The 15,090-nt window shown below is 35.6% G+C and overlaps 1 non-coding gene across 1 annotated transcript; it reads right to left on the bottom strand.

Annotated features, from left to right (window-relative positions):
* Positions 1 to 13,258: 13,258 nt before the first annotated feature.
* LOC113292210 lies at positions 13,259 to 13,362 on the bottom strand. Its single transcript, XR_003331714.1, has one exon. It is a non-coding gene; the product is annotated as a small nucleolar RNA R71 (small nucleolar RNA).
* Between the last annotated feature and the right edge of the window lie 1,728 nt (positions 13,363 to 15,090).

The following is a 15,090-nucleotide window of genomic DNA, read 5'->3' as shown; positions in this document are numbered from 1 at the left end:
CTAAATGAGGGTACATTTAATTTATGTGTAACAATCTAAGTTCGATCTAATGGTTGAAAGATATTAGCTTGGTAGAATCAGTTTTTTCATCTAACGGTGAATATTGAATGCTTTGTTACTAAGGTAACTTGGATTGCAAACCCTGATTTGAAACTATATAAAGGATAACTCTAGCAACTGGGATATCTAATCCTCACACCTCCTTTGTGTCACTAGTTGCATAACTAGTCAATTCTCCTTTAACCTTAGGTTTCTATCGAGACCATGTAGGTTAACGACTTCAAAGACTTCATTGGGATTGTGAAGCCAGACCCAACTATTTTCTTTTTAGTTACGTGTTCTGATCTTTCCCGATTCTATCGTATTGAGTACAATTGAAATAATTGACTCGAGATTAATTTCTCCGATAGGCAAGATAAAAGTAATCACAAACATCTTCATCTCAGCGTTTGTGATTCCACAATATCTTGTTTTGCCAGTCGATTAAGATTATTGTGAGGTGATTGATAATAAAAGGTTGTTCTTCGGGAATATAAGTCCGGTTTATCAATTGGTTCTTGTTCACCTTGATTTATCAAAAGACGGAACAAAAACTCTTGGGTATTTCTGTGAGAGACAGATTTATTCAATTTATAGACTTTTCTGTGTGAGATAGATTTTTTTATCAAGTCTTCGACTTTGGATCATAGCAACTCTTGGTTGTGGATGAGATCAACTAAGGGAATCAAGTGTGTAGTATCCTGCTGGGATGAGAGACGTAAGGTACGCAACTGTACCTTGAATCAGTGTGAGATTGATTAGGGTTCAATTACAGTCCATTCCGAAGTTAATTGGTAGTAGGCTAGAGTCTGTAATGGCTTAATACAGCGTGGTGTTCAATCTGGACTAGGTCCCGGGGTTTTTCTGCATTTGCGGTTTCCTCGTTAACAAAATTCTGGTGTCCGTGTTATTTCTTTTCCGCATTATATTTTGTTATAAAATTGAAATATCACACGTGCGTTAAGATCAATCGATTATAATATACAACCTTTGGTTGTTGATTTACATCGATTGACACTTGAACATTGGTCTTTGGTACCGTTTAAGTAACTCCTCTTATATACAATCGGTCTCGCAGATTTCTATTTGCTGATTGCGGATTGAATTAAGAGTTAGAGATATTAAGATCTTTGATATACTTTATTCTAGATTGAGTATGACTGTCTAGTTAATTCTCTAGAAAGTATATTGGAGTAAGTCCTCTCAGATTGCCAAACGAATTGTTGGGGGTGGTTGTTAGACCCCCGCATTTTCAGTGTCTTTCAATAAAATTAGGTTCAGATGAAGAGTTAAAAAAAATTACGCAAAGATCTTCTCAATTCTTCCTCTAAAGAACTTTTAGGAGGCTTCTTTATCGAGAGATTTCAAAATTATTTGTTGGAATGTTAGGGGTGTCAAGGACCTCAATTGAAGGGATATTATTGAACAGAAATCAAGGGATTAGATCCTAGTGTTGTTGTTCTTTAGGAAACCAAGATTTAACAATGCAATGACTTACCTTTTTGGCAAACATGGGGTAATAAAAATGTTAGGTGATTAGATTATCATTCTAAAGGAAGATCTGGTGGCATATTGTGCATATGGGGTCAATCCAAAATTATTTTAATGGATTTTTTAATTAGTTATTATTCCATCGGCATATATAATCAATTGTGTGATACTAATTTCGAATAGATATTCATTGGTATATTTTCTCATTTCAATCTTGTAGAAAGAAAGATTTTTTCGAAAGAAGTTGAAGAAGCTTTTTCAATAAGAGTAGATTTGTTCATGAAAGATCTTCAAGTGAATATGTTAGAGCAATGCTCGGTTGAACCACAAGTTTTGCTATCTCAAGTTGGTTGGAAATGTTAGATGATCAAAACTATTTCCTGACTTCTAATCTACTAAGTCAAGTCTCGGACTAGGTTAGAATTTGGTAGTTGAGTATCAGACATCACCCTCAAACACTAAAGATCGACAAAGACATTTGGAGAAATTTCATTTATGAAGTATGTGAAGACTGATCCATTATATTTTACTCACTATCTTACCATTCGATCTGTTGAGACTATGTCGTATGACTTCTAATAGATTTACAAAGAATAATTTTCGAGTCAAGCTTGCCTTGTTAAAAATCTCGAAATATGATTCAAGCGTAGATGTTCAAAGGTACTTAACAATATTAATTTGAAACATTTTATTGATCGAGAATTAATTTATGGATCACATGAAAATCCCCATATAAGTGTGGGAATGGTTCAAACATTATAAGAGAGTAATTCATGAACTTATGATATTTCTGCTCATGGTAGGTTGGCAAACAAGTTTGCAAACCATATGTATATGATTTCAGAAATACAGGAAAGGCTGGCGAACCCGTTTGCAAACCGCAAGTTCAGTTGGGAACAGTTCACGAACCGTGGTGAACTAAAATTTTGGTGTTGGTATAAAAAGCTTAAGGTTGGCGAACCCAGTTCACGAACTGTGTCAATCTGAGTTCAGAAACCGAGTCTGGTTGGCGAACCCAGTTCGCGAAAAGTGTACTTCCGAGTTCTCGACCCGAGTAGGTTGGCGAACCCGTTTCATGAACCGTAGCTCCTGACTCATGAACTTTAGCCTTACGGTCCACAAACCGTTTCACCGACGGTCCCATTAGTATTTAGCAGATTCTCAAAGACTTACTTTTTAATTATGTTTGGCATTTCCATGACTCTCTTAAACACTTCTAAGACTTCATTGATCACTTAAACACTTATATGTGTGCATTATGATTAAACTCTCGACTGTTTAATGAACATCAACTTGGTTTTAGTTCAAAAGGCATATTTTCCAAATTAGAACGACCATTATACACGGTTCCGTAACCGGACCATTGTGGATATTCTTCCACTGTATTTTCCAGATTAATTCTCATATATTTTAATTGAAACCCTAATTAGAGTTTCATCTTAATAGAGAAAGTGTTTGCTTGATTCTCAAATTATCTTAGTTTGAATTCTAAGCAACCCTCTGTCTTGAAAAACTATAGATGGAAAACGTTCTTTCAACTGGAAAATTCAATCCCTGACACTTTGTGTCCTAGTTTTGATATCTAGACATGTCCTCTATGAACCTAGGTTTCCTTTGAGAAACATAACTAGGTTTACAACTAAAAGACTTCGTTGTAGAGATCCGTGAATCAGGTCCGACTATCTTTACCTTGACACGTGTATCCCGATCTTGGTTTTTTGTTATCAAGGTCGATGTTCTCTTAATCTCATTCAGGCAATATAGATAGAAATTGCAAAGTATACCTTTGAATTTGCGTTCAAATGATTCGTCATTCATCTGATCCAAAACTTGGAATAACTTATTTAGTTCATTACCCAGATTTTGGAATGGAATCGACCAACCAAGTATTCTATTTCCTACTATTGTCTAGAATCAATTGTTTTATCCAGCAGTATCCTAACTAATATTGTAATATTAGGTGGTGAAGATGATGTTGTATTAATAATGTCACTGAACCATTTCACGTCTGTATTAACAGGTCCAGTAACACTTATATTGTATTCACCAAAACGAATTGTGGCATTAAACACGTTAAAGCAATTTATCCAAATTGATCCGACTCCTAATACTCGCATCATTATGTCTGCAGCGTTCTTCATTAGCTTTTAGACAAACTCTTTGAGCTAAAATAAAATGTTCTTCCGTTTCTACATATTATTTAATTTCTCTGTATCAAAAAACAAGCATTATTGTACACCAGTACAAAGTTGTTATTAGGTTTAACTTAGAGTGAACTCTTTGTCCCCTAAACTTTAAAATCTCTTCCAGTAGGCACTAAACCAACCAAAAAAGTTATTTCTAAAGATTTTATCTTTAGGTTTTTAAGATTCTGATATAGAATTGCACAATTCTCCATTTTCTCAAGATGATTAAGAATCTAAGACTTTAAATAAATGGTCTCGGAGGATCTCTCCAAAGTTGATAAAAATTCCTTATCTCCATTCATCTTGTTTTGTTTGGATGAACAATATTCATTGATAATGATTTTCATTTTTCCAGTAATTCATTTTCTACTACTCATTCGCGTGGAAAAAATATTAAGAGTATGACCAAATGATTCGACATGAAAGACAGACTGGCACTTTGATGAACTGGTTCAATTTTTTGATTTTATTATTTAATAAATACCATGAAAATTCACTAACATCAATTTTCGTTTATATCTTTTCAACCAGACCTTGTTTTAAGAAAGTATCATTATGTAAATAATTAAGATTCTTACAAATACCTCAGTTTTCACCTATCAAGTGTGTAGCATATCATCCATAGAGACTATGAGCATCATATTTCAACACACTATTGTAGCTTGTAGTTCTCTTAGCCAGAGTCTTGATACCCAAAGAAGCATTTACACCTGAAATACTGATTTTGTAAATAGATAATTGAATTGGATTACCGTCTAACTCCTCGAACAACACCAATACATTACTATTTGGTTTGGCCATTTAGTATGTAGAGTCCTACATTTGATGAAATTGTTTCTCACAACTCTTGAGACACTGGTTTGTAAAATAAATTCCTTTATAATGGAAAAAAGTATTGCAACCACTCTGTGAAGTTAAATTAATTGACCAACAATGGCCGACACATAGACCATTCACCCATGCTTTTGTCATGCTTATTCATGTGTAGTCTGGCATGATTGTATTACTGCAGCAGGCGTGCTGAAGCTCGTCTTATGCAATATAAGTTTAAGATTAATTTTCAAAATTTAGTAAAAAGGTATGCATCATCAAAATAGACACATGTAGTATCCTCACGAATATGTAATCCAACGCCCATGTATACTTCTTTGAACATCATATGGTGATGCCTTTCCAATTGAAAAAACTATTGGAAAACTAATAGGAAACAAAAAACCAACAAATTGAACCTTTCTATGGTTTATATAAGACTCATGTTTCACCATGAATAACAACTTGATTATTCTCAACTATAAAAAAATAACATATTTCACTATCAGGAATCATTAAATTTATCAATATTTGATAACTCACCATTAAACTCTAAAGGATTATGGAAAACCTCTTTGACCTGATTTCGTCGGTCCTTTTTAGAAGTAGTGTTTATCTCCTCCTCCTCAACTGATGCAACAGAAATAACTCCAATAGTTTTTGTTAGTTGAAAATGAATCTTCTTATGTTGACAATGAATATTCTTTATCGTCATGTGAAACCTCATCCTTCATATGAAAACATTCATTAATTCTAACAATATCAAACTTATATTGACGCTCAATTTCAACGAATTCTTTTGTTATTTTCTCGAAAAGTTTTGCATTAACTGTTCTCATAATTTTAAAGGAATAAAACTTTCTGGTGGAAAAAACAAAACTAGTTTTTTTTTCAGTTAGGGTTTTGATTCACGAAAGCGATATAAGGACTAAAATTCTTGGCTTTGATGCCATCCAATGTAGAATGATAACTGGACAATGCAGTATTGAGGTTACTAGGGATTCGAAGAGAAGAAAGAGATGCGAATAGATGATATGAAAGAAGAGATAGATAAAAGATAAAAGAAAATTTGTGTTAAGCGAATAAAATAAAATTGATAATAATGTGTTTGATAATAAGATCTGTTTTGGGACAACCCCATATGCCTGTTTATATAATACCTAACTTAACTAGATTTCCAAATAAAAGAAATACTAGACAAGGAAATAATTATAACTTCTAAATATACGATAGATATCCTACATCATATCATTAGAATTCAATTGATATATCAGAACTCGTTTTAAGTTTGTTTATTGTATTCTCTACCTGATGGGCTGAACCCAAAGAAAAACACAACCATTATATTGAAAACATTCAATTTTCAGATCTGTCACTCTTAACTTCTCTCTTAAACTCCGTTCCACCATAAATAATACTTACTGATTCTTCAATTTTGTAATCTTTTGTCAATTAGTCATTTTCAATTGTTGAAGATCCTAAATTTTTTGGGTATTACAAAAAGTAGCCACACTTTCATACTCCGATTTACAAAATGGTCACACTATTATAATGTTTTTGTAAAATGGTCATTTGCTATTAATATTAGAGTTATTTCACTTTTTGGAGTTAAATCTGACATTGTTAATAATATGATAGATATCCTATATCAGATCATTATAATTCTAAATAATTTGACATATCAGAACCCATTTTAAGTTTGTTGATTGTATTCTCTACATGATGGGTTGAACCCAAAAAAAAAACCCAATCATTATATTAATAACATTCAATTTTCAGATCACTCTTAACTTCTCTCTTAAACTCTTTCCCACCATTAATAATACTTACTGATTCTTCATTTTTTTTAATCATTTTCAATTGTTGAAGATCCTAAATTTTTTGGGTATCATAAAAAGTAGCCACACTTTCATAGACCGGTTTACAAAATGGTCACACTGTTATTATATTTTTGTAAAATGTTCATTTGTCTATTAATATTAGAGTTATTTCACATTTTAGAGTTAAATCTGAGAATGTTATTACCTAATTATCCCTAAAAATGGGTTCATAATCATTACATTACATTAGATGGCATTCATACCCTTAGGGTTCATCGCTTTCCTTATGGTGTTTGGCGAAACTCCAACCCAATTCGAGATCGTTACACATCATTCACCTTATGCTTCACCACATTCCTTCTGGGATTTCGCGAAGCTCCTTAAACTTTCCCCACCACCGCCACCACTTTGGTTAACCGAGAAGGGTTATTTAGGAGAAAGCTCAAACTACTTTTTCTTAATAGTTAAATCCGACTCAAAATGATCATTTTCTAAAACCAATTGGGACAACACCATTTTATAAAACACCATTAAATTTTATCACTACACAAGAAACCTTTGTCTTCAAATTCTATACCAATGGCAACTTTGAAAACTTCCATAGAAATCCTAGGTATACTAATATCTAAAAGGCACTCCGGTTAAGATGTGGTCGGGCCACATATATTTTGTATGTGGCCGCTCTTAATATTTTGACACGTAATGAAATTAAAAACCTTTCCCCTCTAAATCCCCGTAATTGCTTTACTTTTTTGAGAAAAAGTAGAAAGTTAAAGTAAAAAGTAAGGTAATAAAAAAAATTTGGAGAAAAAAAAATGTATGTATCATTATATAAAGATGGGCCACATACTGGAAAACCCGACCACATTGTAGACACACCGTCTAAAAAGTCACTTTTCTTTTGAAGCCTATTATTGAGGGGTCACATTTCAATAGAGGGGCTTCACCTAATAGGACAAAAACGGGTCACCCATAAGTAATTTCAAAAACCCCTTATCTAAAATAATTTTATAATGACTATGTTGCGGTGCCAACACCTCAACAAGACTAGTTTCCCTTATTTAGTTAAACTCTATTCTAGCTCAATTAGTTTCCTTATTTAGTTGGTTTCTTAAATTTGGTATTACTTGTTAAACGAATCTAGTTAGCTATAAATACTTCAACCCTGAGCTTGTAAAAGATATTCAATCAATACAAAACTCAGTTCTTTTATTGTTTCTTCACATCAGAGGTGGCTAATCCCCATAAAAAAGGATTTTATCTTAGGGTTCTAGTTAGTTTGTGTTCTTTAACAACTGTTTTGGTTTAGAACCCTAACATCTGGTACATAGTAGGTTTGATATATTCTTAGAATTTCAGCAATTTTTTTTGTTTCTATAACATGACGGCTGTGGAGTTAACATAAGAAGTTAAGGGTTTGAAGAACGAGATCAAAGAATTGGTAGAGGGTTTAGCACAACAACGTCTCGATGAGATTCGAAAGCTGAGATTAACGAAGGAGTTTCTAAGGCTATTCGAATTGGTAGAGGGTTTAGCACAACGACGTCTCGATGAGATTCGAAAGTTGAGATTAACGAAGGAGTTTCTAAGGCTAATCGTATAGAAGATATCTCTGCCCTAACAACAACATTAACAACATCTTTATCAAACAACTTTGACAACATCCTTGTCCACTGCGTTAGCCGTTGCTACGAAAGAAGTTATTGCTGATGCTTTTAGTACACGCAGACCTGATGATATTGGTTTTCCTTCTGGTAATCACCAACATACTAATGGTCATAATAATGGTAATGGGGGTAATGGTGGTGATGAAACTATACCCACTTTTCGTACTGGTACAATCAATCTCAAATTCCCAACTTTTGACGGCGCTGATCCTGATGGTTGGATTTTTCAAGCTGACCAGTATTTCAGTTTGCATGGAATATTTCCAGCTTTTAAAGTTCCTATAGATGCTGCTCATCTCAAGGGTGATGCCAACTCGTGGTATCGTTGGACTAAACAGTCTCTTCCAACATCGACTTGGGAAGAATTTTGTATGTTATTGCGTAGTCGATTTGCTGATCACAAATTTGTCAATCCTCATATAACTCTAAAAAAATCTATCTCAAACAGGTACGGTTCGAGAATTAATTTCTGAGTTTGAAAATTGCTTAATATTGTTCATGATCTTCCTACTCAATATCTGGTGGACCTATTTATTGCTGCCTTACGCATTGATATTGGTACGGGTGTGAGTTTGTTTGAACCAAAAACTCTATCTGATGCTTTTAAGAAAGCTATACAACAAGAGGACACTATTCTTGCAACTTCTTTTTTATTTAATCCATCTTTTCGTTCACCTCATTTCAAACCATCAACTAATTCAAACACACAGTTTAGGAAAACTACATTGCCTCCTGGAGCCAAGAGGTTAACGTGGGAAGAACAAAAAGAAAAACGATACAAAGGTCTCTGTTTTAATTGTGATGATTACTATAAGCCTGGCCATTTGTGTGTTCAACCAAGATTATTACTTCTAGATGTTGCTCCAAACATTAGTGATGATTCTGTCACTCAACTTTCTGAGGAGGAAATTATTCATGTTAATCCTGAAGAAACGGTTGTACAGATCGATGAAAATGTTGCTATTTCTTATAACTCATTAATGGGTTCTACTTTTCCCAATACGATGCGCATCTCAGGACATACAAAAGCTCGACCTCTTACAAACTTAGTTGATTCAGATGCTACTCATAATTTTCTTCACCCGATTCTTGGTAAGCAGTGTGGTTATTTCATTGAGCCCAAGAATTCGTCTCTCAGTGTTACAGTTGGTGATGGTGGTTAATTACAAACTAAGGGTTCTTGCTTCAACATACCAATTAAACTGCAAAACTATATTTTTAAGGTTGATTTTCATCTTTTGGATATTAGTGGTTGTGATGCAGTTTTAGGTATTCAATGGCTCCGTACTCTGGGACCTATCATATGGGGTTTCGCTAAGTTAACCATGCAGTTCAAATTTAATGAGGAAAATATTACCTTATTTGGAGAGAACTGATGAGTGCCAAATAATGTATATATTTATCCCTTTTTGTTGGCATTTAACTCATCTTTTGTGCAGTAATTCTACATTTTATCCCATATTCTGTATTTTCATTGTTTTCAAGAATAAATATTTTTCTTACTTAATTTTGCATTTTTAGGTAATAAATAAAGTTTGGATGAATAGCAGAGCGGAAAAGAGCAGAAAAGTAGTGAAAAGCCGGGAGGAATTACACAAGGAAGCCGCGAACAAGACCAAAAGGCTAGAAGTGGGCTTGAAGAAGAAGAATTGTCCTTAAAGAAGATATGGGCTTGGCATAACCAAGGCCCAAAACCCTTACTCAAACACATTTCCACTATCCAAGCCCGTCTCGGATTTCAGCCGTCAGATCGAAGCATTTCAGCATCCTACGGTCGCTCTATCATCGCACATCAAACTCCGAAGCCCCCGCTTTACATCGCAACGCCCATCTCCATCTTGGGTCGTCCGTTTTGCTACATCCCCTCATCCGACGGTCGCTCCACGCTTACCTCCGTATCGCCGTTGGATCCACCTACCATCTTCCCATCCATCGCTCCTTGTCGCAGATCATCAAACCTCGCTATCCCTGCTTCACACCCTAGTCACCGAATCTTATTACCCAACCAAACGGACCCTTCTTCTCCATCGGGTTCTTCCTCTCTTCTTCCCAAATTCTCTGCAACTCTGCCATCTCCATCACCACCATCTCTTCCATCTCCACCTCGAACACCACCACTACCACCTTCCCCCGACAAACTCAGGATTCAATCACCACCCTTGTCTCTTCCTTTCTCGTATGTAGCATCGAGTCCTGATGCTACAAACTCGACAGTGAGAGAAGCTAGGGTTCACAGAAGTCTAGGGCTAGGCCAACAGCGCAACAAGAGCTAGAGGAGGAGCAGTAGAACATCAACAGGGCATGGGTCGAAGCCAATTTACACATGGGTATGTCGAATTTGATTTTCCCCAAAAGTTAGGGTTTGCAAATTTAGGGTTTTGGTGAAATTAGGTACTTTGTTGTAAGCTATAAAAGGGAAGTGATGTAGGATGTTAAAGGGTGTTCTTGGTTAGCCGAGATACCCCCAAATTTGGGTTAATCACTGTTTAATTTTAGTTTTAATTTTCAATTTAATATTTAGGGTTCTTCAATTTCTGTTTATGTTTGTTCTTTGCTGTTTAATTCCATCTTTCAATTTTTGTTTCTCACATGCTAGTTAGTTTAATTTCCTGTTTAAAACTTGACGAAGCCCTAGCCCTGTTGTGTTGTTCTTGTTATTCATGTGTTGTTCCTGTTGATCATGTTTAGTTCCATTGTAGTGTTAATTATGTTCTGAGTTCACTGCTGAGGCTCAGATGAAGCTGTAGTGCACTGTTAGATAGTGGAATGCTAGGTTAGAGCCTTAGTGCAGTGTGTTGATTGAGCAATGGGAAGAGATTGATGCTCATAGTTCCTGTGATTGATTGTTCTGTCAAAAGACAGTCAATGCTAGGGGCAAACTAGTGAGCAAATTAGTTTTCCTCCCATTCTAGATGTATGCATAGGATTTTCAACTCAACCTAGGATCACATTGTTTGGCTAGGACACAAGGGTGGATTCAAAGCCTTAGTTTAACCCACATTTTGTTTTCACAGTCACTTGCAACTTAACTGTTTTGTTACTTCTTCTCCTCCCTGCCCTTGGCTAACAGCCTTGGTTTATTTGGTTTTGTTTCCTGTTAACTACCACTGTTACCATTTGTTTCATTGCTGCTCCCTTGCCTTAGGCTAACTGCCTTTGTGCCTCATTGCCACTGATTTTTGCTTCTTTCCCATGATCATTGTTAGTTTGTTTCACTGCCATTGTTAATCCTTTAGTTATTGTTCCCTATTCTTCCCTGTTCCTCATCTCTGTCTGTGTTCTCTTTTATTCTCTTTCTTTTGCTATCTTTTGCTCTTCTAGTTTCTTTGTTTTGCTCCCCATTAGTCCATTGAAGCTCACTGTGGCCTAAGTGCATTGATCATTAAGAGCCCAGTCCAGTTCACTGTGGACTCATTCAAAAACCAAACTGATAGCTCTATCAAGCCCAGCTCACAGTTCACTTTCCAAGCTAAGGCCTGTCACTGTCAAGCCCAGATCCTCATACAAGCCAACTGAGCCCAAAGCTCACTTCAACACTGAGCCCAAGTTCAGTTCATTGAAACCAAAGGCTAAAAGCCCAGGTTCATAGCTAAAAATCCTAGCTCCAGCTAAGGCCCAAATCATACCAAAAGCCCAGGTTTAATCCCAAGCTCAGTTCACTATACTGAGCCCAAGGCCTAAAGCACTTCATCATTACAACAAACCCATTAAGCCCAATTTACTCAAAGGGTATTCAAAGCCCAACAGTTCCAAAGGGTATTCATAACCCATTGGTACCACAACCCTTTGATACCTAAAGCCCAATAGCAATTTAGAACCCAAATAGCTAGAAACTCCAAACACCCCCAGTCTCTGTGGATCGACCCGTACTTGCACGAGCTAAAACTGACGACCGTGCACTTGCGGTATTACTGTAGGCCCGTTTTCATTTCACTTCAATTTTATACGCTTTCCCGGGTCCACCAAGTTTTTGGCGCCGCTGCCGGGGATTGGTGCTGTGTTTTTCTTGTAGTTTTATTAGCTATTTTTGCATTTCACTACATAGCATTTGCATCTGCATCTGCTTCACTTCATTTGTTGTTGGACCTGCTGTTCTGAACCAGTTTTTCCTCTGCTGGGACGCCACCAAGGAAAAGAACCAAAGCCCAACTGGGTTTTTGCAACAATATCAGAGCAGCTGGGCTGTGCTTAAAAGGTAAACCATTTAAGAGAACCCGAATTGTGGGCTTCCAATTTTTAATTGTGGGCTTGTAATATTAAAGCCAATTTTTGGGCTTTTTATTTTCTGTTGGGTTTGTAATTAATTTTTGTGGGCTTGTTTGTTTAATTTGTGGGCTTGTATTTAATTTTTGTGAGCTTGTTTAATTTGGACTTGTATTTTGTATTCTGGGTTTTTAAACCTAGCTGAGCTTGTAACCGATCACGCTAGGTTAACTCGTTAGTGGGCCGAGTACCCAAATTCTAGGCCGAGATTTTGGACTCAGTTTCACCAAACGTTTTCAAAACCAGCTGAGCCAAAGCAAACACAAAACCAACAGTGGGCTTGCTCCCATTCAAAAACCAAATTTTATTTTCTGTTAAAAAAAAAAAAAAAAAAAAAAAAAACCAAAATTTTGCTCCTAATTTCAAAAACCAAAACTTTTCTCCCATTCAAAAACCAAATTTTACTTGCTCCCATTTTAACAACCAAATTTTTTCTTCTTATCCCATTAAAACCAAACTTGCTCCCAAATTTTAAAAAAAAAAAAAAAAAAAAATTTGCTCCTTATTTCAAAAACCAAAATTTTCCCAAAAATCCAAACCCATTAAAACCAAATATTTTTCCCAAAAATCCAAACCCATTAAAACCAAATAGTGGGCTTTGTGTCTTTTCAATATGGGCCAACCTAGTGCTCTCCATGAATACATGTATCCCACAATAAAAATTCCATTATCATGTATTGTATTACCTCAAACCAATACCCCTTTTAAAATAAATGCAAGCATGATACAAATACTTCCTATATTTCGAGGGTTCGATTCTGAGAACCCCTATACTCATGTAAGAGAGTTTGAACAAATTTGTCGGACTATGCAACCTGATCATATGTCCGAAGACTCTCTGAAATTGCGTTTGTTTACATTTTCTCTAAAGGAAAGGGCCAAAACATGGTTTTACGGTTTGAGACCACAATCAATCACCACTTGGGAACAACTCACTAATCAATTTTTCCAAAGATTTTTTCCACATCATAGGACCATCGCTATTCGTCAAAATATCAATTGTTTTGTCCAGTTGGATGAGGAAACTGTTTTTGACTATTTTGAACGTTTTAATGATTTGTTGAGCGAATGTCCACACCATGGATTTGAGAAGTGGAGACTTGTCGCTATCCTCTATGAGGGACTAGACTTTAAATCTCGAGCCATGGTTGAGTGTATGTGTAATGGTGAATTTCTTGATAAAACTGTGGATGATGCATGGAAATTTTTAGCTGAGATTGCAGAGAAAACCCGTCACTGGGAGTCCATTAGGGAAACTGAGACACTGTCACATGATATTGGTGGTAATGAATTGAACTTTGGAAATAGCATGTCTAGTCCTTCTCATGTGTATGATATTGAATATGAACCTAATCTAGAGGAACATGAGTTGACTAATGACACCACACTGTAATAGGACAATATGCATGCTATGATGATGATTATGATGATTGATGTATGTTAGAAGAACACTATGAAAATATTGTGGAACCTTTGGGTTCAAATACATTAGGCTTCTCGCCTCGACCTTCATGATGTTGTTCTTCTAATACTCATTGTATTCATATGATTTTGATATGACATGGGATTGTCCTATGAAGATGAGTGACATAGGAATAGTTGAATCTTCTGTTGACACTAATATGCATGAAAATATATTTGTGTCTGATTCTCTACCTGGTCACATTGTGATATTTCTCCTGATTTGCCGATGCATGAGAATAATCTTTGATGATGTTGATGACTGATTGTGATTTGCATTTGTTGATGATGAGCATGTTATGACACTTGTAGAAGACTTAGGAGATGTTGATGTGATTAATAATGATGTGCCTATCTTCCTACATAAGTCACAATCTGATGGCCTTCCACCCAACCTAGATTTGGTTTGTACCCATATTGTCAAACCGACTTTTTGAGAGTCCCTAATCTAGGTTTGGAACTGTGTGCTTCCCAAGTCCTCTTGGACTATTTTGCTCTAAGTATAATACTTTGAGGAACCACAGTTGGAATTAGCATGTTTGCCCGTCCCTAGCACAGTTCATTTCGAGCTAGACCTTGTGCATGATGAACCCCCGAAACTGCGCGATTTTGTTTTCAAAATTATATCTTCTGTAAAATCCAGGTTTGGGGGTAGCTCATTTTGTTTCACAGCTTCACTTGCATGCCTACCATATTATTATTGTGTGAAGCTGTTGAAACCTCTACACTTTGTCTTTTGGGTTGATCCTCAACTCTTTAGATTGTTAGTGGATGGTGAATTTTTGTATATAATCCAGTAGATAAAATTTCTTAAAAACCTTTTTGTTCCTTTTGTATATATTTTGCTAATCCAATATGATCTCGGCTGACATATGTTGGATTCTTGCCTTGAATAACGGAGTTCTAATATTGCTTTCGCCGAAATCGGGTATTCTCTTTCCTTTTTCTCTACTCAACATGATCCTCTTCATATGTTGTATTATAATTTTGTTCATATTTTGAAACATTGAGGACAATGTTTAGTTTAGGTTTGGGGGTGAAAAGTAGATACTTTGATATATGCCATAATTGAAAACAAGAACTCCTTTTTTGAAAAAAAAAAAAAATGAAAAAAAAAAAAAAAATTAAAAAATTGAAAAAAAAAACATAAAAATGGAGCTCATTTACCTTGAAATGTTGACTCTTGTGCAAATATGTAATTATTAGGAGTCTTAGTCTAGATATTTAGGCACCCTGATTCTAGCACAATTCACATAGTGATAAGAAATTTGCACGCGCACGATCTACCAATACATGTATGGCCTCGATCTTCAAGGTGTTTGATAGGAAGTCACGATTGCCAATCACTTTAGA

This window comes from Papaver somniferum, chromosome 6 (assembly GCF_003573695.1).
Source record: "Papaver somniferum cultivar HN1 chromosome 6, ASM357369v1, whole genome shotgun sequence".
Taxonomy (NCBI): domain Eukaryota; kingdom Viridiplantae; phylum Streptophyta; class Magnoliopsida; order Ranunculales; family Papaveraceae; genus Papaver; species Papaver somniferum.
This window is presented reverse-complemented; position numbering and strand designations above follow the sequence as displayed.